Below are 22,317 nucleotides of genomic sequence, written 5' to 3'. Positions count from 1 at the left end.
CTGTCCAGAAAGCTCTGCCTAAGTATGCTTTTTTTCTTTTTCAGTGAAATTCTAAATGTTTTTTCTGCCCAGTCTATGGCAGTAGAATGCTGCTCATGATGCCACATTTTGTTGAATCACCAAGGTACAACTACAGAGGAATATATGAGTCTGAACGACATGGAACTCTTAGCTAACACATCACAATGTGTGATGCTTGCCAACCAAGCACTAGATTCTGGAGCGCTGATGATCAGAACATTCTGCTCCTGAAGGAAAGGAAAGACAGCTTGATGGAAAATAAAGTCTCAGTTTATAGTAACGCTCTCTCTCTCCCAATATCTATCTATCTATCTATCTATCTATCTATCTATCTATCTATCTATCTATCTATCTATCTATCTATCTATCTATCTATCTATCTATCTATCTATCTATCTATCTATCTATCTATCTATCTATCTATCTATCTATCTATCTATCTATCTATCTATCTATCTATCTTTATATATGGATACCTGCGTACACATACATATAGATATGCCATGCATTCCTTTAGATTTGTTCCAACCTCTTACCATTTATTTGAGAATCCCTACTTTTCAAGTGACTGCAAATGAAGTCATTTCCGGCACTTTTTGGCCGGTGCAAGGTAACAAAAACACATGACAACTTTTAATAAAAATCATTGGTCTCTTTGTTAACGCGCACTGTCAAACATGGGGCTTTCACACGTCAGGTAAACATGATAACCAATACACAACAGAAGCAGATGTAGATTGCTTATCAATGCCGGGATAGAACAGTTGTGAATTGAGTAGAAGAAGGGCCCCTGAATTGATACTTATTATATACAGCCTGTAAGATAATGAAAAATGCAGGCTAGGAAAGGAGATGCAAATATCAATGTATTTTAGATTTCTTTCATGCAACCTTCCCAGACAGCCCTAGCTGAACGCTTGTATATGCCATGCAAGTTCAGCATTTTTGCAAAATGCTTAAAGAGAAATGTTTCCTAGTTGCTCAGGCAGGGCAAGGTTAAAAGCATGAGACTCTAGCAAATATTCATCCACTACTGCAAAGAGAAAATTGATATTGGCTTTGAAATGCATACTGCAATACTACTTTAAAAAAGTACCAATGAAAGGGCTCGTCCGGGATTTGAACCCGGGACCTCTCGCACCCTAAACGAGAATCATACCCCTAGACCAACGAGCCTTCGAAAGGCCCGCACCTCTGAAAAGCTAATACCAGCTCTAAGCACGCAATGAAGATCATGCTGGGGACTTTTTCATGCTTGGTCTGTGAATATACATGAAATTCAGTGTCAACTTACCCTTTCTCAAATGATATCACTATCATTTATAAGTATCCCCTTTTATTTTGTCCCAGCATTGGACACGTCTTACAGAAAGTCAGCACTTATTTATCTATTTCTGCATTGGCTAGACCCTAAAGAGAAAGAATAAAAAGCTGTTCATAGCAACATAAGAAACACATGTTGCATTTTCTCTCAAATGCTTATTCCCTTTGTGCAAATCGGAAGGCCAAGGTGAATAACTGGGCCACAGATTCTGGCTAATTATCTTTCCCTTGAATGCAAGTAGCAATAAAAACAGCCTAATGCAGGACTAAAGCATTCCTTGCAAGCCTCTAACATCATAACATAACTGAGCTGCTGGTAGCAAGCTAAGCAATACCTTCCCAAAATGAGAAGTACATGTGCTAATCCGCTCAATCAGCGCTCGATCAGGCTCGATCAGGCGAGATATAGAAAAGGTGGAAAGGGTCCAAATGGCTGTCCCTTCCTTTTTAGGGTGGGTCCTTCTGACTATCATAGGATTGCTTGTAAGAGTGGCCAGGGTCAGAGAAAAAACTTTCAACCCTTCTTAGTGTTCTATCCAGAAGCAGGCATTTTCTGTGCCTTTAATTTCAGGCTTTTCCCAGCAGTCTCTGTTCTGCCTATGTAAATTAACAAAAGCAGTGCTTATTCATCACTTACTCTAATGTCCTTACTGTCCAGAAAGCTCTGCCTAAGTATGCTTTTTTTCTTTTTCAGTGAAATTCTAAATGTTTTTTCTGCCCAGTCTATGGCAGTAGAATGCTGCTTATGATGCCACATTTTGTTGAATCACCAAGGTACAACTACAGAGGAATATATGAGTCTGAACGACATGGAACTCTTAGCTAACACATCACAATGTGTGATGCTTGCCAACCAAGCACTAGATTCTGGAGCGCTGATGATCAGAACATTCTGCTCCTGAAGGAAAGGAAAGACAGCTTGATGGAAAATAAAGTCTCAGTTTATAGTAACACTCTCTCTCTCCCAATATCTATCTATCTATCTATCTATCTATCTATCTATCTATCTATCTATCTATCTATCTATCTATCTATCTATCTATCTATCTATCTATCTATCTATCTATCTATCTATCTATCTATCTATCTATCTATCTATCTATCTATCTATCTATCTATCTATCTATCTATCTATCTATCTATCTTTATATATGGATACCTGCGTACACATACATATAGATATGCCATGCATTCCTTTAGATTTGTTCCAACCTCTTACCATTTATTTGAGAATCCCTACTTTTCAAGTGACTGCAAATGAAGTCATTTCCGGCACTTTTTGGCCGGTGCAAGGTAACAAAAACACATGACAACTTTTAATAAAAATCATTGGTCTCTTTGTTAACGCGCACTGTCAAACATGGGGCTTTCACACGTCAGGTAAACATGATAACCAATACACAACAGAAGCAGATGTAGATTGCTTATCAATGCCGGGATAGAACAGTAGTGAATTGAGTAGAAGAAGGGCCCCTGAATTGATACTTATTATATACAGCCTGTAAGATAATGAAAAATGCAGGCTAGGAAAGGAGATGCAAATATCAATGTATTAGAAAAATACATAAAGAGGAGTGATTTGCTTTTATTCATTCAAGGCTAGAAAAAATCAACATACTATTGCAAGCATTCATACACCACCAAATAGAAATAAACAATTCTGACATTAAACGTAAAGGTGACGATGCATTTGTATCATCACCTTGAGAAGGGTCACCGAGGAATTGAGCCCAGGGCTTCTGCACTTAAACACCAGAAACACTCCACTAAACTAAGATGCCTGTTGGTGCCAAAAATTCCCAAAGTTAATGCGTGTTCTAGGTGAGCAATGAACAGAATGCAGGGCTCTTTTCAAAGCGAGGTCTTTGAATCAACAGATACATCCACATGCCAATTACTTTAGTGTTTTTAGGAGAATTCACTTTCTTGGAACAAGTCTGCATGAAACCATCTTCAGGGCCTGGACAATTTCATGGCAAAACGGCACCTCTCAACATTGCAGCCAAGACAATATAACAACTGTTTCTGCCCGGTTTCGAACCGGGGACCTTTCGCGTGTGAGGCGAACGTGATAACCACTACACTACAGAAACAGATGTCTACAGTTGATTCTTCTGTGATGAAACTTCTCAAAACAGGCTATTCCAAGGGCCTCTGGTTTTAGATTTCTTTCATGCAACCTTCCCAGACAGCCCTAGCTGAACGCTTGTATATGCCATGCAAGTTCAGCATTTTTGCAAAATGCTTAAAGAGAAATGTTTCCTAGTTGCTCAGGCAGGGCAAGGTTAAAAGCATGAGACTCTAGCAAATATTCATCCACTACTGCAAAGAGAAAATTGATATTGGCTTTGAAATGCATATTGCAATACTACTTTAAAAAAGCACCAATGAAAGGGCTCGTCCGGGATTTGAACCCGGGACCTCTCGCACCCAAAGCGAGAATCATACCCCTAGACCAACGAGCCTTCGAAAGGCCCGCACCTCTGAAAAGCTAATACCAGCTCTAAGCACGCAATGAAGATCATGCTGGGGACTTTTTCATGCTTGGTCTGTGAATATACATGAAATTCAGTGTCAACTTACCCTTTCTCAAATGATATCACTATCATTTATAAGTGTCCCCTTTTATTTTGTCCCAGCATTGGACACGTCTTACAGAAAGTCAGCACTTATTTATCTATTTCTGCATTGGCTAGACCCTAAAGAGAAAGAATAAAAAGCTGTTCATAGCAACATAAGAAACACATGTTGCATTTTCTCTCAAATGCTTATTCCCTTTGTGCAAATCGGAATGCCAAGGTGAATAACTGGGCCACAGATTCTGGCTAATTATCTTTCCCTTGAATGCAAGTAGCAATAAAAACGGCCTAATGCAGGACTAAAGCATTCCATGCAAGCCTCTAACATCATAACATAACTGAGCTGCTGGTAGCAAGCTAAGCAATACCTTCCCAAAATGAGAAGTACATGTGCTAATCCGCTCAATCAGCGCTCGATCAGGCTCGATCAGGCGAGATATAGAAAAGGTGGAAAGGGTCCAAATGGCTGTCCCTTCCTTTTTAGGGTGGGTCCTTCTGACTATCATAGGATTGCTTGTAAGAGTGGCCAGGGTCAGAGAAAAAACTTTCAACCCTTCTTAGTGTTCTATCCAGAAGCAGGCATTTTCTGTGCCTTTAATTTCAGGCTTTTCCCAGCAGTCTCTGTTCTGCCTATGTAAATTAACAAAAGCAGTGCTTATTCATCACTTACTCTAATGTCCTTACTGTCCAGAAAGCTCTGCCTAAGTATGCTTTTTTTCTTTTTCAGTGAAATTCTAAATGTTTTTTCTGCCCAGTCTATGGCAGTAGAATGCTGCTTATGATGCCACATTTTGTTGAATCACCAAGGTACAACTACAGAGGAATATATGAGTCTGAACGACATGGAACTCTTAGCTAACACATCACAATGTGTGATGCTTGCCAACCAAGCACTAGATTCTGGAGCGCTGATGATCAGAACATTCTGCTCCTGAAGGAAAGGAAAGACAGCTTGATGGAAAATAAAGTCTCAGTTTATAGTAACGCTCTCTCTCTCCCAATATCTATCTATCTATCTATCTATCTATTTATCTATCTATCTATCTATCTATCTATCTATCTATCTATCTATCTATCTATCTATCTATCTATCTATCTATCTATCTATCTATCTATCTATCTATCTATCTATCTATCTATCTATCTTTATATATGGATACCTGCGTACACATACATATAGATATGCCATGCATTCCTTTAGATTTGTTCCAACCTCTTACCATTTATTTGAGAATCCCTACTTTTCAAGTGACTGCAAATGAAGTCATTTCCGGCACTTTTTGGCCGGTGCAAGGTAACAAAAACACATGACAACTTTTAATAAAAATCATTGGTCTCTTTGTTAACGCGCACTGTCAAACATGGGGCTTTCACACGTCAGGTAAACATGATAACCAATACACAACAGAAGCAGATGTAGATTGCTTATCAATGCCGGGATAGAACAGTTGTGAATTGAGTAGAAGAAGGGCCCCTGAATTGATACTTATTATATACAGCCTGTAAGATAATGAAAAATGCAGGCTAGGAAAGGAGATGCAAATATCAATGTATTAGAAAAATACATAAAGAGGAGTGATTTGCTTTTATTCATTCAAGGCTAGAAAAAATCAACATACTATTGCAAGCATTCATACACCACCAAATAGAAATAAACAATTCTGACATTAAACGTAAAGGTGACGATGCATTTGTATCATCACCTTGAGAAGGGTCACCGAGGAATTGAGCCCAGGGCTTCTGCACTTAAACACCAGAAACACTCCACTAAACTAAGATGCCTGTTGGTGCCAACAATTCCCAAAGTTAATGCGTGTTCTAGGTGAGCAATGAACAGAATGCAGGGCTCTTTTCAAAGCGAGGTCTGTGAATCAACAGATACATCCACATGCCAATTACTTTAGTGTTTTTAGGAGAATTCACTTTCTTGGAACGAGTCTGCATGAAACCATCTTCAGGGCCTGGACAATTTCATGGCAAAACGGCACCTCTCAAGATTGCAGCCAAGACAATATAACAACTGTTTCTGCCCGGTTTCGAACCGGGGACCTTTCGCGTGTGAGGCGAACGTGATAACCACTACACTACAGAAACAGATGTCTACAGTTGATTCTTCTGTGATGAAACTTCTCAAAACAGGCTATTCCAAGGGCCTCTGGTTTTAGATTTCTTTCATGCAACCTTCCCAGACAGCCCTAGCTGAACGCTTGTATATGCCATGCAAGTTCAGCATTTTTGCAAAATGCTTAAAGAGAAATGTTTCCTAGTTGCTCAGGCAGGGCAAGGTTAAAAGCATGAGACTCTAGCAAATATTCATCCACTACTGCAAAGAGAAAATTGATATTGGCTTTGAAATGCATACTGCAATACTACTTTAAAAAAGCACCAATGAAAGGGCTCGTCCGGGATTTGAACCCGGGACCTCTCGCACCCAAAGCGAGAATCATACCCCTAGACCAACGAGCCTTCGAAAGGCCCGCACCTCTGAAAAGCTAATACCAGCTCTAAGCACGCAATGAAGATCATGCTGGGGACTTTTTCATGCTTGGTCTGTGAATATACATGAAATTCAGTGTCAACTTACCCTTTCTCAAATGATATCACTATCATTTATAAGTGTCCCCTTTTATTTTGTCCCAGCATTGGACACGTCTTACAGAAAGTCAGCACTTATTTATCTATTTCTGCATTGGCTAGACCCTAAAGAGAAAGAATAAAAAGCTGTTCATAGCAACATAAGAAACACATGTTCCATTTTCTCTCAAATGCTTATTCCCTTTGTGCAAATCGGAATGCCAAGGTGAATAACTGGGCCACAGATTCTGGCTAATTATCTTTCCCTTGAATGCAAGTAGCAATAAAAACGGCCTAATGCAGGACTAAAGCATTCCATGCAAGCCTCTAACATCATAACATAACTGAGCTGCTGGTAGCAAGCTAAGCAATACCTTCCCAAAATGAGAAGTACATGTGCTAATCCGCTCAATCAGGCTCGATCAGGCGAGATATAGAAAAGGTGGAAAGGGTCCAAATGGCTGTCCCTTCCTTTTTAGGGTGGGTCCTTCTGACTATCATAGGATTGCTTGTAAGAGTGGCCAGGGTCAGAGAAAAAACTTTCAACCCTTCTTAGTGTTCTATCCAGAAGCAGGCATTTTCTGTGCCTTTAATTTCAGGCTTTTCCCAGCAGTCTCTGTTCTGCCTATGTAAATTAACAAAAGCAGTGCTTATTCATCACTTACTCTAATGTCCTTACTGTCCAGAAAGCTCTGCCTAAGTATGCTTTTTTTCTTTTTCAGTGAAATTCTAAATGTTTTTTCTGCCCAGTCTATGGCAGTAGAATGCTGCTCATGATGCCACATTTTGTTGAATCACCAAGGTACAACTACAGAGGAATATATGAGTCTGAACGACATGGAACTCTTAGCTAACACATCACAATGTGTGATGCTTGCCAACCAAGCACTAGATTCTGGAGCGCTGATGATCAGAACATTCTGCTCCTGAAGGAAAGGAAAGACAGCTTGATGGAAAATAAAGTCTCAGTTTATATTAACGCTCTCTCTCTCCCAATATCTATCTATCTATCTATCTATCTATCTATCTATCTATCTATCTATCTATCTATCTATCTATCTATCTATCTATCTATCTATCTATCTATCTATCTATCTATCTATCTATCTATCTATCTATCTTTATATATGGATACCTGCGTACACATACATATAGATATGCCATGCATTCCTTTAGATTTGTTCCAACCTCTTACCATTTATTTGAGAATCCCTACTTTTCAAGTGACTGCAAATGAAGTCATTTCCGGCACTTTTTGGCCGGTGCAAGGTAACAAAAACACATGACAACTTTTAATAAAAATCATTGGTCTCTTTGTTAACGCGCACTGTCAAACATGGGGCTTTCACACGTCAGGTAAACATGATAACCAATACACAACAGAAGCAGATGTAGATTGCTTATCAATGCCGGGATAGAACAGTTGTGAATTGAGTAGAAGAAGGGCCCCTGAATTGATACTTATTATATACAGCCTGTAAGATAATGAAAAATGCAGGCTAGGAAAGGAGATGCAAATATCAATGTATTTTAGATTTCTTTCATGCAACCTTCCCAGACAGCCCTAGCTGAACGCTTGTATATGCCATGCAAGTTCAGCATTTTTGCAAAATGCTTAAAGAGAAATGTTTCCTAGTTGCTCAGGCAGGGCAAGGTTAAAAGCATGAGACTCTAGCAAATATTCATCCACTACTGCAAAGAGAAAATTGATATTGGCTTTGAAATGCATACTGCAATACTACTTTAAAAAAGTACCAATGAAAGGGCTCGTCCGGGATTTGAACCCGGGACCTCTCGCACCCTAAACGAGAATCATACCCCTAGACCAACGAGCCTTCGAAAGGCCCGCACCTCTGAAAAGCTAATACCAGCTCTAAGCACGCAATGAAGATCATGCTGGGGACTTTTTCATGCTTGGTCTGTGAATATACATGAAATTCAGTGTCAACTTACCCTTTCTCAAATGATATCACTATCATTTATAAGTATCCCCTTTTATTTTGTCCCAGCATTGGACACGTCTTACAGAAAGTCAGCACTTATTTATCTATTTCTGCATTGGCTAGACCCTAAAGAGAAAGAATAAAAAGCTGTTCATAGCAACATAAGAAACACATGTTGCATTTTCTCTCAAATGCTTATTCCCTTTGTGCAAATCGGAAGGCCAAGGTGAATAACTGGGCCACAGATTCTGGCTAATTATCTTTCCCTTGAATGCAAGTAGCAATAAAAACAGCCTAATGCAGGACTAAAGCATTCCTTGCAAGCCTCTAACATCATAACATAACTGAGCTGCTGGTAGCAAGCTAAGCAATACCTTCCCAAAATGAGAAGTACATGTGCTAATCCGCTCAATCAGCGCTCGATGAGGCTCGATCAGGCGAGATATAGAAAAGGTGGAAAGGGTCCAAATGGCTGTCCCTTCCTTTTTAGGGTGGGTCCTTCTGACTATCATAGGATTGCTTGTAAGAGTGGCCAGGGTCAGAGAAAAAACTTTCAACCCTTCTTAGTGTTCTATCCAGAAGCAGGCATTTTCTGTGCCTTTAATTTCAGGCTTTTCCCAGCAGTCTCTGTTCTGCCTATGTAAATTAACAAAAGCAGTGCTTATTCATCACTTACTCTAATGTCCTTACTGTCCAGAAAGCTCTGCCTAAGTATGCTTTTTTTCTTTTTCAGTGAAATTCTAAATGTTTTTTCTGCCCAGTCTATGGCAGTAGAATGCTGCTTATGATGCCACATTTTGTTGAATCACCAAGGTACAACTACAGAGGAATATATGAGTCTGAACGACATGGAACTCTTAGCTAACACATCACAATGTGTGATGCTTGCCAACCAAGCACTAGATTCTGGAGCGCTGATGATCAGAACATTCTGCTCCTGAAGGAAAGGAAAGACAGCTTGATGGAAAATAAAGTCTCAGTTTATAGTAACACTCTCTCTCTCCCAATATCTATCTATCTATCTATCTATCTATCTATCTATCTATCTATCTATCTATCTATCTATCTATCTATCTATCTATCTATCTATCTATCTATCTATCTATCTATCTATCTATCTATCTATCTATCTATCTATCTATCTATCTATCTATCTATCTATCTATCTTTATATATGGATACCTGCGTACACATACATATAGATATGCCATGCATTCCTTTAGATTTGTTCCAACCTCTTACCATTTATTTGAGAATCCCTACTTTTCAAGTGACTGCAAATGAAGTCATTTCCGGCACTTTTTGGCCGGTGCAAGGTAACAAAAACACATGACAACTTTTAATAAAAATCATTGGTCTCTTTGTTAACGCGCACTGTCAAACATGGGGCTTTCACACGTCAGGTAAACATGATAACCAATACACAACAGAAGCAGATGTAGATTGCTTATCAATGCCGGGATAGAACAGTAGTGAATTGAGTAGAAGAAGGGCCCCTGAATTGATACTTATTATATACAGCCTGTAAGATAATGAAAAATGCAGGCTAGGAAAGGAGATGCAAATATCAATGTATTAGAAAAATACATAAAGAGGAGTGATTTGCTTTTATTCATTCAAGGCTAGAAAAAATCAACATACTATTGCAAGCATTCATACACCACCAAATAGAAATAAACAATTCTGACATTAAACGTAAAGGTGACGATGCATTTGTATCATCACCTTGAGAAGGGTCACCGAGGAATTGAGCCCAGGGCTTCTGCACTTAAACACCAGAAACACTCCACTAAACTAAGATGCCTGTTGGTGCCAAAAATTCCCAAAGTTAATGCGTGTTCTAGGTGAGCAATGAACAGAATGCAGGGCTCTTTTCAAAGCGAGGTCTTTGAATCAACAGATACATCCACATGCCAATTACTTTAGTGTTTTTAGGAGAATTCACTTTCTTGGAACAAGTCTGCATGAAACCATCTTCAGGGCCTGGACAATTTCATGGCAAAACGGCACCTCTCAACATTGCAGCCAAGACAATATAACAACTGTTTCTGCCCGGTTTCGAACCGGGGACCTTTCGCGTGTGAGGCGAACGTGATAACCACTACACTACAGAAACAGATGTCTACAGTTGATTCTTCTGTGATGAAACTTCTCAAAACAGGCTATTCCAAGGGCCTCTGGTTTTAGATTTCTTTCATGCAACCTTCCCAGACAGCCCTAGCTGAACGCTTGTATATGCCATGCAAGTTCAGCATTTTTGCAAAATGCTTAAAGAGAAATGTTTCCTAGTTGCTCAGGCAGGGCAAGGTTAAAAGCATGAGACTCTAGCAAATATTCATCCACTACTGCAAAGAGAAAATTGATATTGGCTTTGAAATGCATATTGCAATACTACTTTAAAAAAGCACCAATGAAAGGGCTCGTCCGGGATTTGAACCCAGGACCTCTCGCACCCAAAGCGAGAATCATACCCCTAGACCAACGAGCCTTCGAAAGGCCCGCACCTCTGAAAAGCTAATACCAGCTCTAAGCACGCAATGAAGATCATGCTGGGGACTTTTTCATGCTTGGTCTGTGAATATACATGAAATTCAGTGTCAACTTACCCTTTCTCAAATGATATCACTATCATTTATAAGTGTCCCCTTTTATTTTGTCCCAGCATTGGACACGTCTTACAGAAAGTCAGCACTTATTTATCTATTTCTGCATTGGCTAGACCCTAAAGAGAAAGAATAAAAAGCTGTTCATAGCAACATAAGAAACACATGTTGCATTTTCTCTCAAATGCTTATTCCCTTTGTGCAAATCGGAATGCCAAGGTGAATAACTGGGCCACAGATTCTGGCTAATTATCTTTCCCTTGAATGCAAGTAGCAATAAAAACGGCCTAATGCAGGACTAAAGCATTCCATGCAAGCCTCTAACATCATAACATAACTGAGCTGCTGGTAGCAAGCTAAGCAATACCTTCCCAAAATGAGAAGTACATGTGCTAATCCGCTCAATCAGCGCTCGATCAGGCTCGATCAGGCGAGATATAGAAAAGGTGGAAAGGGTCCAAATGGCTGTCCCTTCCTTTTTAGGGTGGGTCCTTCTGACTATCATAGGATTGCTTGTAAGAGTGGCCAGGGTCAGAGAAAAAACTTTCAACCCTTCTTAGTGTTCTATCCAGAAGCAGGCATTTTCTGTGCCTTTAATTTCAGGCTTTTCCCAGCAGTCTCTGTTCTGCCTATGTAAATTAACAAAAGCAGTGCTTATTCATCACTTACTCTAATGTCCTTACTGTCCAGAAAGCTCTGCCTAAGTATGCTTTTTTTCTTTTTCAGTGAAATTCTAAATGTTTTTTCTGCCCAGTCTATGGCAGTAGAATGCTGCTTATGATGCCACATTTTGTTGAATCACCAAGGTACAACTACAGAGGAATATATGAGTCTGAACGACATGGAACTCTTAGCTAACACATCACAATGTGTGATGCTTGCCAACCAAGCACTAGATTCTGGAGCGCTGATGATCAGAACATTCTGCTCCTGAAGGAAAGGAAAGACAGCTTGATGGAAAATAAAGTCTCAGTTTATAGTAACGCTCTCTCTCTCCCAATATCTATCTATCTATCTATCTATCTATTTATCTATCTATCTATCTATCTATCTATCTATCTATCTATCTATCTATCTATCTATCTATCTATCTATCTATCTATCTATCTATCTATCTATCTATCTTTATATATGGATACCTGCGTACACATACATATAGATATGCCATGCATTCCTTTAGATTTGTTCCAACCTCTTACCATTTATTTGAGAATCCCTACTTTTCAAGTGACTGCAAATGAAGTCATTTCCGGCACTTTTTGGCCGGTGCAAGGTAACAAAAACACATGACAACTTTTAATAAAAATCATTGGTCTCTTTGTTAACGCGCACTGTCAAACATGGGGCTTTCACACGTCAGGTAAACATGATAACCAATACACAACAGAAGCAGATGTAGATTGCTTATCAATGCCGGGATAGAACAGTTGTGAATTGAGTAGAAGAAGGGCCCCTGAATTGATACTTATTATATACAGCCTGTAAGATAATGAAAAATGCAGGCTAGGAAAGGAGATGCAAATATCAATGTATTAGAAAAATACATAAAGAGGAGTGATTTGCTTTTATTCATTCAAGGCTAGAAAAAATCAACATACTATTGCAAGCATTCATACACCACCAAATAGAAATAAACAATTCTGACATTAAACGTAAAGGTGACGATGCATTTGTATCATCACCTTGAGAAGGGTCACCGAGGAATTGAGCCCAGGGCTTCTGCACTTAAACACCAGAAACACTCCACTAAACTAAGATGCCTGTTGGTGCCAACAATTCCCAAAGTTAATGCGTGTTCTAGGTGAGCAATGAACAGAATGCAGGGCTCTTTTCAAAGCGAGGTCTGTGAATCAACAGATACATCCACATGCCAATTACTTTAGTGTTTTTAGGAGAATTCACTTTCTTGGAACGAGTCTGCATGAAACCATCTTCAGGGCCTGGACAATTTCATGGCAAAACGGCACCTCTCAAGATTGCAGCCAAGACAATATAACAACTGTTTCTGCCCGGTTTCGAACCGGGGACCTTTCGCGTGTGAGGCGAACGTGATAACCACTACACTACAGAAACAGATGTCTACAGTTGATTCTTCTGTGATGAAACTTCTCAAAACAGGCTATTCCAAGGGCCTCTGGTTTTAGATTTCTTTCATGCAACCTTCCCAGACAGCCCTAGCTGAACGCTTGTATATGCCATGCAAGTTCAGCATTTTTGCAAAATGCTTAAAGAGAAATGTTTCCTAGTTGCTCAGGCAGGGCAAGGTTAAAAGCATGAGACTCTAGCAAATATTCATCCACTACTGCAAAGAGAAAATTGATATTGGCTTTGAAATGCATACTGCAATACTACTTTAAAAAAGCACCAATGAAAGGGCTCGTCCGGGATTTGAACCCGGGACCTCTCGCACCCAAAGCGAGAATCATACCCCTAGACCAACGAGCCTTCGAAAGGCCCGCACCTCTGAAAAGCTAATACCAGCTCTAAGCACGCAATGAAGATCATGCTGGGGACTTTTTCATGCTTGGTCTGTGAATATACATGAAATTCAGTGTCAACTTACCCTTTCTCAAATGATATCACTATCATTTATAAGTGTCCCCTTTTATTTTGTCCCAGCATTGGACACGTCTTACAGAAAGTCAGCACTTATTTATCTATTTCTGCATTGGCTAGACCCTAAAGAGAAAGAATAAAAAGCTGTTCATAGCAACATAAGAAACACATGTTCCATTTTCTCTCAAATGCTTATTCCCTTTGTGCAAATCGGAATGCCAAGGTGAATAACTGGGCCACAGATTCTGGCTAATTATCTTTCCCTTGAATGCAAGTAGCAATAAAAACGGCCTAATGCAGGACTAAAGCATTCCATGCAAGCCTCTAACATCATAACATAACTGAGCTGCTGGTAGCAAGCTAAGCAATACCTTCCCAAAATGAGAAGTACATGTGCTAATCCGCTCAATCAGGCTCGATCAGGCGAGATATAGAAAAGGTGGAAAGGGTCCAAATGGCTGTCCCTTCCTTTTTAGGGTGGGTCCTTCTGACTATCATAGGATTGCTTGTAAGAGTGGCCAGGGTCAGAGAAAAAACTTTCAACCCTTCTTAGTGTTCTATCCAGAAGCAGGCATTTTCTGTGCCTTTAATTTCAGGCTTTTCCCAGCAGTCTCTGTTCTGCCTATGTAAATTAACAAAAGCAGTGCTTATTCATCACTTACTCTAATGTCCTTACTGTCCAGAAAGCTCTGCCTAAGTATGCTTTTTTTCTTTTTCAGTGAAATTCTAAATGTTTTTTCTGCCCAGTCTATGGCAGTAGAATGCTGCTCATGATGCCACATTTTGTTGAATCACCAAGGTACAACTACAGAGGAATATATGAGTCTGAACGACATGGAACTCTTAGCTAACACATCACAATGTGTGATGCTTGCCAACCAAGCACTAGATTCTGGAGCGCTGATGATCAGAACATTCTGCTCCTGAAGGAAAGGAAAGACAGCTTGATGGAAAATAAAGTCTCAGTTTATATTAACGCTCTCTCTCTCCCAATATCTATCTATCTATCTATCTATCTATCTATCTATCTATCTATCTATCTATCTATCTATCTATCTATCTATCTATCTATCTATCTATCTATCTATCTATCTATCTATCTATCTATCTATCTATCTATCTATCTATCTATCTATCTATCTATCTATCTATCTATCTATCTATCTTTATATATGGATACCTGCGTACACATACATATAGATATGCCATGCATTCCTTTAGATTTGTTCCAACCTCTTACCATTTATTTGAGAATCCCTACTTTTCAAGTGACTGCAAATGAAGTCATTTCCGGCACTTTTTGGCCGGTGCAAGGTAACAAAAACACATGACAACTTTTAATAAAAATCATTGGTCTCTTTGTTAACGCGCACTGTCAAACATGGGGCTTTCACACGTCAGGTAAACATGATAACCAATACACAACAGAAGCAGATGTAGATTGCTTATCAATGCCGGGATAGAACAGTTGTGAATTGAGTAGAAGAAGGGCCCCTGAATTGATACTTATTATATACAGCCTGTAAGATAATGAAAAATGCAGGCTAGGAAAGGAGATGCAAATATCAATGTATTTTAGATTTCTTTCATGCAACCTTCCCAGACAGCCCTAGCTGAACGCTTGTATATGCCATGCAAGTTCAGCATTTTTGCAAAATGCTTAAAGAGAAATGTTTCCTAGTTGCTCAGGCAGGGCAAGGTTAAAAGCATGAGACTCTAGCAAATATTCATCCACTACTGCAAAGAGAAAATTGATATTGGCTTTGAAATGCATACTGCAATACTACTTTAAAAAAGTACCAATGAAAGGGCTCGTCCGGGATTTGAACCCGGGACCTCTCGCACCCTAAACGAGAATCATACCCCTAGACCAACGAGCCTTCGAAAGGCCCGCACCTCTGAAAAGCTAATACCAGCTCTAAGCACGCAATGAAGATCATGCTGGGGACTTTTTCATGCTTGGTCTGTGAATATACATGAAATTCAGTGTCAACTTACCCTTTCTCAAATGATATCACTATCATTTATAAGTATCCCCTTTTATTTTGTCCCAGCATTGGACACGTCTTACAGAAAGTCAGCACTTATTTATCTATTTCTGCATTGGCTAGACCCTAAAGAGAAAGAATAAAAAGCTGTTCATAGCAACATAAGAAACACATGTTGCATTTTCTCTCAAATGCTTATTCCCTTTGTGCAAATCGGAAGGCCAAGGTGAATAACTGGGCCACAGATTCTGGCTAATTATCTTTCCCTTGAATGCAAGTAGCAATAAAAACAGCCTAATGCAGGACTAAAGCATTCCTTGCAAGCCTCTAACATCATAACATAACTGAGCTGCTGGTAGCAAGCTAAGCAATACCTTCCCAAAATGAGAAGTACATGTGCTAATCCGCTCAATCAGCGCTCGATGAGGCTCGATCAGGCGAGATATAGAAAAGGTGGAAAGGGTCCAAATGGCTGTCCCTTCCTTTTTAGGGTGGGTCCTTCTGACTATCATAGGATTGCTTGTAAGAGTGGCCAGGGTCAGAGAAAAAACTTTCAACCCTTCTTAGTGTTCTATCCAGAAGCAGGCATTTTCTGTGCCTTTAATTTCAGGCTTTTCCCAGCAGTCTCTGTTCTGCCTATGTAAATTAACAAAAGCAGTGCTTATTCATCACTTACTCTAATGTCCTTACTGTCCAGAAAGCTCTGCCTAAGTATGCTTTTTTTCTTTTTCAGTGAAATTCTAAATGTTTTTTCTGCCCAGTCTATGGCAGTAGAATGCTGCTTATGATGCCACATTTTGTTGAATCACCAAGGTACAACTACAGAGGAATATATGAGTCTGAACGACATGGAACTCTTAGCTAACACATCACAATGTGTGATGCTTGCCAACCAAGCACTAGATTCTGGAGCGCTGATGATCAGAACATTCTGCTCCTGAAGGAAAGGAAAGACAGCTTGATGGAAAATAAAGTCTCAGTTTATAGTAACACTCTCTCTCTCCCAATATCTATCTATCTATCTATCTATCTATCTATCTATATATCTATCTATCTATCTATCTATCTATCTATCTATCTATCTATCTATCTATCTATCTATCTATCTATCTATCTATCTATCTATCTATCTATCTATCTATCTATCTATCTTTATATATGGATACCTGCGTACACATACATATAGATATGCCATGCATTCCTTTAGATTTGTTCCAACCTCTTACCATTTATTTGAGAATCCCTACTTTTCAAGTGACTGCAAATGAAGTCATTTCCGGCACTTTTTGGCCGGTGCAAGGTAACAAAAACACATGACAACTTTTAATAAAAATCATTGGTCTCTTTGTTAACGCGCACTGTCAAACATGGGGCTTTCACACGTCAGGTAAACATGATAACCAATACACAACAGAAGCAGATGTAGATTGCTTATCAATGCCGGGATAGAACAGTTGTGAATTGAGTAGAAGAAGGGCCCCTGAATTGATACTTATTATATACAGCCTGTAAGATAATGAAAAATGCAGGCTAGGAAAGGAGATGCAAATATCAATGTATTAGAAAAATACATAAAGAGGAGTGATTTGCTTTTATTCATTCAAGGCTAGAAAAAATCAACATACTATTGCAAGCATTCATACACCACCAAATAGAAATAAACAATTCTGACATTAAACGTAAAGGTGACGATGCATTTGTATCATCACCTTGAGAAGGGTCACCGAGGAATTGAGCCCAGGGCTTCTGCACTTAAACACCAGAAACACTCCACTAAACTAAGATGCCTGTTGGTGCCAAAAATTCCCAAAGTTAATGTGTGTTCTAGGTGAGCAATGAACAGAATGCAGGGCTCTTTTCAAAGCGAGGTCTTTGAATCAACAGATACATCCACATGCCAATTACTTTAGTGTTTTTAGGAGAATTCACTTTCTTGGAACGAGTCTGCATGAAACCATCTTCAGGGCCTGGACAATTTCATGGCAAAACGGCACCTCTCAACATTGCAGCCAAGACAATATAACAACTGTTTCTGCCCGGTTTCGAACCGGGGACCTTTCGCGTGTGAGGCGAACGTGATAACCACTACACTACAGAAACAGATGTCTACAGTTGATTCTTCTGTGATGAAACTTCTCAAAACAGGCTATTCCAAGGGCCTCTGGTTTTAGATTTCTTTCATGCAACCTTCCCAGACAGCCCTAGCTGAACGCTTGTATATGCCATGCAAGTTCAGCATTTTTGCAAAATGCTTAAAGAGAAATGTTTCCTAGTTGCTCAGGCAGGGCAAGGTTAAAAGCATGAGACTCTAGCAAATATTCATCCACTACTGCAAAGAGAAAATTGATATTGGCTTTGAAATGCATATTGCAATACTACTTTAAAAAAGCACCAATGAAAGGGCTCGTCCGGGATTTGAACCCGGGACCTCTCGCACCCAAAGCGAGAATCATACCCCTAGACCAACGAGCCTTCGAAAGGCCCGCACCTCTGAAAAGCTAATACCAGCTCTAAGCACGCAATGAAGATCATGCTGGGGACTTTTTCATGCTTGGTCTGTGAATATACATGAAATTCAGTGTCAACTTACCCTTTCTCAAATGATATCACTATCATTTATAAGTGTCCCCTTTTATTTTGTCCCAGCATTGGACACGTCTTACAGAAAGTCAGCACTTATTTATCTATTTCTGCATTGGCTAGACCCTAAAGAGAAAGAATAAAAAGCTGTTCATAGCAACATAAGAAACACATGTTGCATTTTCTCTCAAATGCTTATTCCCTTTGTGCAAATCGGAATGCCAAGGTGAATAACTGGGCCACAGATTCTGGCTAATTATCTTTCCCTTGAATGCAAGTAGCAATAAAAACGGCCTAATGCAGGACTAAAGCATTCCATGCAAGCCTCTAACATCATAACATAACTGAGCTGCTGGTAGCAAGCTAAGCAATACCTTCCCAAAATGAGAAGTACATGTGCTAATCCGCTCAATCAGCGCTCGATCAGGCTCGATCAGGCGAGATATAGAAAAGGTGGAAAGGGTCCAAATGGCTGTCCCTTCCTTTTTAGGGTGGGTCCTTCTGACTATCATAGGATTGCTTGTAAGAGTGGCCAGGGTCAGAGAAAAAACTTTCAACCCTTCTTAGTGTTCTATCCAGAAGCAGGCATTTTCTGTGCCTTTAATTTCAGGCTTTTCCCAGCAGTCTCTGTTCTGCCTATGTAAATTAACAAAAGCAGTGCTTATTCATCACTTACTCTAATGTCCTTACTGTCCAGAAAGCTCTGCCTAAGTATGCTTTTTTTCTTTTTCAGTGAAATTCTAAATGTTTTTTCTGCCCAGTCTATGGCAGTAGAATGCTGCTCATGATGCCACATTTTGTTGAATCACCAAGGTACAACTACAGAGGAATATATGAGTCCGAACGACATGGAACTCTTAGCTAACACATCACAATGTGTGATGCTTGCCAACCAAGCACTAGATTCTGGAGCGCTGATGATCAGAACATTCTGCTCCTGAAGGAAAGGAAAGACAGCTTGATGGAAAATAAAGTCTCAGTTTATAGTAACGCTCTCTCTCTCCCAATATCTATCTATCTATCTATCTATCTATCTATCTATCTATCTATCTATCTATCTATCTATCTATCTATCTATCTATCTATCTATCTATCTATCTATCTATCTATCTATCTATCTATCTATCTATCTATCTATCTATCTATCTTTATATATGGATACCTGCGTACACATACATATAGATATGCCATGCATTCCTTTAGATTTGTTCCAACCTCTTACCATTTATTTGAGAATCCCTACTTTTCAAGTGACTGCAAATGAAGTCATTTCCGGCACTTTTTGGCCGGTGCAAGGTAACAAAAACACATGACAACTTTTAATAAAAATCATTGGTCTCTTTGTTAACGCGCACTGTCAAACATGGGGCTTTCACACGTCAGGTAAACATGATAACCAATACACAACAGAAGCAGATGTAGATTGCTTATCAATGCCGGGATAGAACAGTTGTGAATTGAGTAGAAGAAGGGCCTCTGAATTGATACTTATTATATACAGCCTGTAAGATAATGAAAAATGCAGGCTAGGAAAGGAGATGCAAATATCAATGTATTTTAGATTTCTTTCATGCAACCTTCCCAGACAGCCCTAGCTGAACGCTTGTATATGCCATGCAAGTTCAGCATTTTTGCAAAATGCTTAAAGAGAAATGTTTCCTAGTTGCTCAGGCAGGGCAAGGTTAAAAGCATGAGACTCTAGCAAATATTCATCCACTACTGCAAAGAGAAAATTGATATTGGCTTTGAAATGCATACTGCAATACTACTTTAAAAAAGTACCAATGAAAGGGCTCGTCCGGGATTTGAACCCGGGACCTCTCGCACCCTAAACGAGAATCATACCCCTAGACCAACGAGCCTTCGAAAGGCCCGCACCTCTGAAAAGCTAATACCAGCTCTAAGCACGCAATGAAGATCATGCTGGGGACTTTTTCATGCTTGGTCTGTGAATATACATGAAATTCAGTGTCAACTTACCCTTTCTCAAATGATATCACTATCATTTATAAGTATCCCCTTTTATTTTGTCCCAGCATTGGACACGTCTTACAGAAAGTCAGCACTTATTTATCTATTTCTGCATTGGCTAGACCCTAAAGAGAAAGAATAAAAAGCTGTTCATAGCAACATAAGAAACACATGTTGCATTTTCTCTCAAATGCTTATTCCCTTTGTGCAAATCGGAAGGCCAAGGTGAATAACTGGGCCACAGATTCTGGCTAATTATCTTTCCCTTGAATGCAAGTAGCAATAAAAACAGCCTAATGCAGGACTAAAGCATTCCTTGCAAGCCTCTAACATCATAACATAACTGAGCTGCTGGTAGCAAGCTAAGCAATACCTTCCCAAAATGAGAAGTACATGTGCTAATCCGCTCAATCAGCGCTCGATCAGGCTCGATCAGGCGAGATATAGAAAAGGTGGAAAGGGTCCAAATGGCTGTCCCTTCCTTTTTAGGGTGGGTCCTTCTGACTATCATAGGATTGCTTGTAAGAGTGGCCAGGGTCAGAGAAAAAACTTTCAACCCTTCTTAGTGTTCTATCCAGAAGCAGGCATTTTCTGTGCCTTTAATTTCAGGCTTTTCCCAGCAGTCTCTGTTCTGCCTATGTAAATTAACAAAAGCAGTGCTTATTCATCACTTACTCTAATGTCCTTACTGTCCAGAAAGCTCTGCCTAAGTATGCTTTTTTTCTTTTTCAGTGAAATTCTAAATGTTTTTTCTGCCCAGTCTATGGCAGTAGAATGCTGCTTATGATGCCACATTTTGTTGAATCACCAAGGTACAACTACAGAGGAATATATGAGTCTGAACGACATGGAACTCTTAGCTAACACATCACAATGTGTGATGCTTGCCAACCAAGCACTAGATTCTGGAGCGCTGATGATCAGAACATTCTGCTCCTGAAGGAAAGGAAAGACAGCTTGATGGAAAATAAAGTCTCAGTTTATAGTAACACTCTCTCTCTCCCAATATCTATCTATCTATCTATCTATCTATCTATCTATCTATCTATCTATCTATCTATCTATCTATCTATCTATATATCTATCTATCTATCTATCTATCTATCTATCTATCTATCTATCTATCTATCTATCTATCTATCTATCTATCTATCTATCTATCTATCTATCTATCTATCTATCTATCTATCTATCTATCTATCTATCTATCTATCTTTATATATGGATACCTGCGTACACATACATATAGATATGCCATGCATTCCTTTAGATTTGTTCCAACCTCTTACCATTTATTTGAGAATCCCTACTTTTCAAGTGACTGCAAATGAAGTCATTTCCGGCACTTTTTGGCCGGTGCAAGGTAACAAAAACACATGACAACTTTTAATAAAAATCATTGGTCTCTTTGTTAACGCGCACTGTCAAACATGGGGCTTTCACACGTCAGGTAAACATGATAACCAATACACAACAGAAGCAGATGTAGATTGCTTATCAATGCCGGGATAGAACAGTTGTGAATTGAGTAGAAGAAGGGCCCCTGAATTGATACTTATTATATACAGCCTGTAAGATAATGAAAAATGCAGGCTAGGAAAGGAGATGCAAATATCAATGTATTAGAAAAATACATAAAGAGGAGTGATTTGCTTTTATTCATTCAAGGCTAGAAAAAATCAACATACTATTGCAAGCATTCATACACCACCAAATAGAAATAAACAATTCTGACATTAAACGTAAAGGTGACGATGCATTTGTATCATCACCTTGAGAAGGGTCACCGAGGAATTGAGCCCAGGGCTTCTGCACTTAAACACCAGAAACACTCCACTAAACTAAGATGCCTGTTGGTGCCAAAAATTCCCAAAGTTAATGCGTGTTCTAGGTGAGCAATGAACAGAATGCAGGGCTCTTTTCAAAGCGAGGTCTTTGAATCAACAGATACATCCACATGCCAATTACTTTAGTGTTTTTAGGAGAATTCACTTTCTTGGAACGAGTCTGCATGAAACCATCTTCAGGGCCTGGACAATTTCATGGCAAAACGGCACCTCTCAACATTGCAGCCAAGACAATATAACAACTGTTTCTGCCCGGTTTCGAACCGGGGACCTTTCGCGTGTGAGGCGAACGTGATAACCACTACACTACAGAAACAGATGTCTACAGTTGA

The 22,317-nt window shown here is 39.4% G+C and overlaps 14 non-coding genes across 14 annotated transcripts; all 14 read right to left on the bottom strand.

Annotated features, from left to right (window-relative positions):
• Window positions 1–1,125: 1,125 nt before the first annotated feature.
• On the bottom strand, window positions 1,126–1,197 carry TRNAP-AGG (transfer RNA proline (anticodon AGG)). Its single transcript has one exon. It is a non-coding gene; the product is annotated as a tRNA-Pro (tRNA).
• A 2,167-nt stretch (window positions 1,198–3,364) lies between these two features.
• Window positions 3,365–3,437, bottom strand: TRNAV-CAC (transfer RNA valine (anticodon CAC)). Its single transcript has one exon. It is a non-coding gene; the product is annotated as a tRNA-Val (tRNA).
• Window positions 3,438–3,737: 300 nt separating this feature from the next.
• On the bottom strand, window positions 3,738–3,809 carry TRNAP-UGG (transfer RNA proline (anticodon UGG)). The gene has a single exon. It is a non-coding gene; the product is annotated as a tRNA-Pro (tRNA).
• Window positions 3,810–5,944: 2,135 nt separating this feature from the next.
• On the bottom strand, window positions 5,945–6,017 carry TRNAV-CAC (transfer RNA valine (anticodon CAC)). Its single transcript has one exon. It is a non-coding gene; the product is annotated as a tRNA-Val (tRNA).
• Window positions 6,018–6,317: 300 nt separating this feature from the next.
• TRNAP-UGG (transfer RNA proline (anticodon UGG)) lies at window positions 6,318–6,389 on the bottom strand. The gene has a single exon. It is a non-coding gene; the product is annotated as a tRNA-Pro (tRNA).
• Window positions 6,390–8,260: 1,871 nt separating this feature from the next.
• Window positions 8,261–8,332, bottom strand: TRNAP-AGG (transfer RNA proline (anticodon AGG)). The gene has a single exon. It is a non-coding gene; the product is annotated as a tRNA-Pro (tRNA).
• A 2,151-nt stretch (window positions 8,333–10,483) lies between these two features.
• Window positions 10,484–10,556, bottom strand: TRNAV-CAC (transfer RNA valine (anticodon CAC)). The gene has a single exon. It is a non-coding gene; the product is annotated as a tRNA-Val (tRNA).
• A 2,487-nt stretch (window positions 10,557–13,043) lies between these two features.
• TRNAV-CAC (transfer RNA valine (anticodon CAC)) lies at window positions 13,044–13,116 on the bottom strand. Its single transcript has one exon. It is a non-coding gene; the product is annotated as a tRNA-Val (tRNA).
• A 300-nt stretch (window positions 13,117–13,416) lies between these two features.
• TRNAP-UGG (transfer RNA proline (anticodon UGG)) lies at window positions 13,417–13,488 on the bottom strand. Its single transcript has one exon. It is a non-coding gene; the product is annotated as a tRNA-Pro (tRNA).
• Window positions 13,489–15,407: 1,919 nt separating this feature from the next.
• TRNAP-AGG (transfer RNA proline (anticodon AGG)) lies at window positions 15,408–15,479 on the bottom strand. Its single transcript has one exon. It is a non-coding gene; the product is annotated as a tRNA-Pro (tRNA).
• A 2,135-nt stretch (window positions 15,480–17,614) lies between these two features.
• Window positions 17,615–17,687, bottom strand: TRNAV-CAC (transfer RNA valine (anticodon CAC)). The gene has a single exon. It is a non-coding gene; the product is annotated as a tRNA-Val (tRNA).
• A 300-nt stretch (window positions 17,688–17,987) lies between these two features.
• On the bottom strand, window positions 17,988–18,059 carry TRNAP-UGG (transfer RNA proline (anticodon UGG)). Its single transcript has one exon. It is a non-coding gene; the product is annotated as a tRNA-Pro (tRNA).
• A 1,898-nt stretch (window positions 18,060–19,957) lies between these two features.
• On the bottom strand, window positions 19,958–20,029 carry TRNAP-AGG (transfer RNA proline (anticodon AGG)). The gene has a single exon. It is a non-coding gene; the product is annotated as a tRNA-Pro (tRNA).
• A 2,199-nt stretch (window positions 20,030–22,228) lies between these two features.
• Window positions 22,229–22,301, bottom strand: TRNAV-CAC (transfer RNA valine (anticodon CAC)). The gene has a single exon. It is a non-coding gene; the product is annotated as a tRNA-Val (tRNA).
• Window positions 22,302–22,317: the final 16 nt, after the last annotated feature.

This window comes from Lissotriton vulgaris, unplaced genomic scaffold, assembly GCF_964263255.1.
Source record: "Lissotriton vulgaris unplaced genomic scaffold, aLisVul1.2 SCAFFOLD_595, whole genome shotgun sequence".
In the NCBI taxonomy this organism is placed as follows: Eukaryota; Metazoa; Chordata; class Amphibia; order Caudata; family Salamandridae; genus Lissotriton; species Lissotriton vulgaris.
Note: the sequence above shows the minus strand (reverse complement) of the source record. Positions and strands in the feature narration are given on the sequence as shown.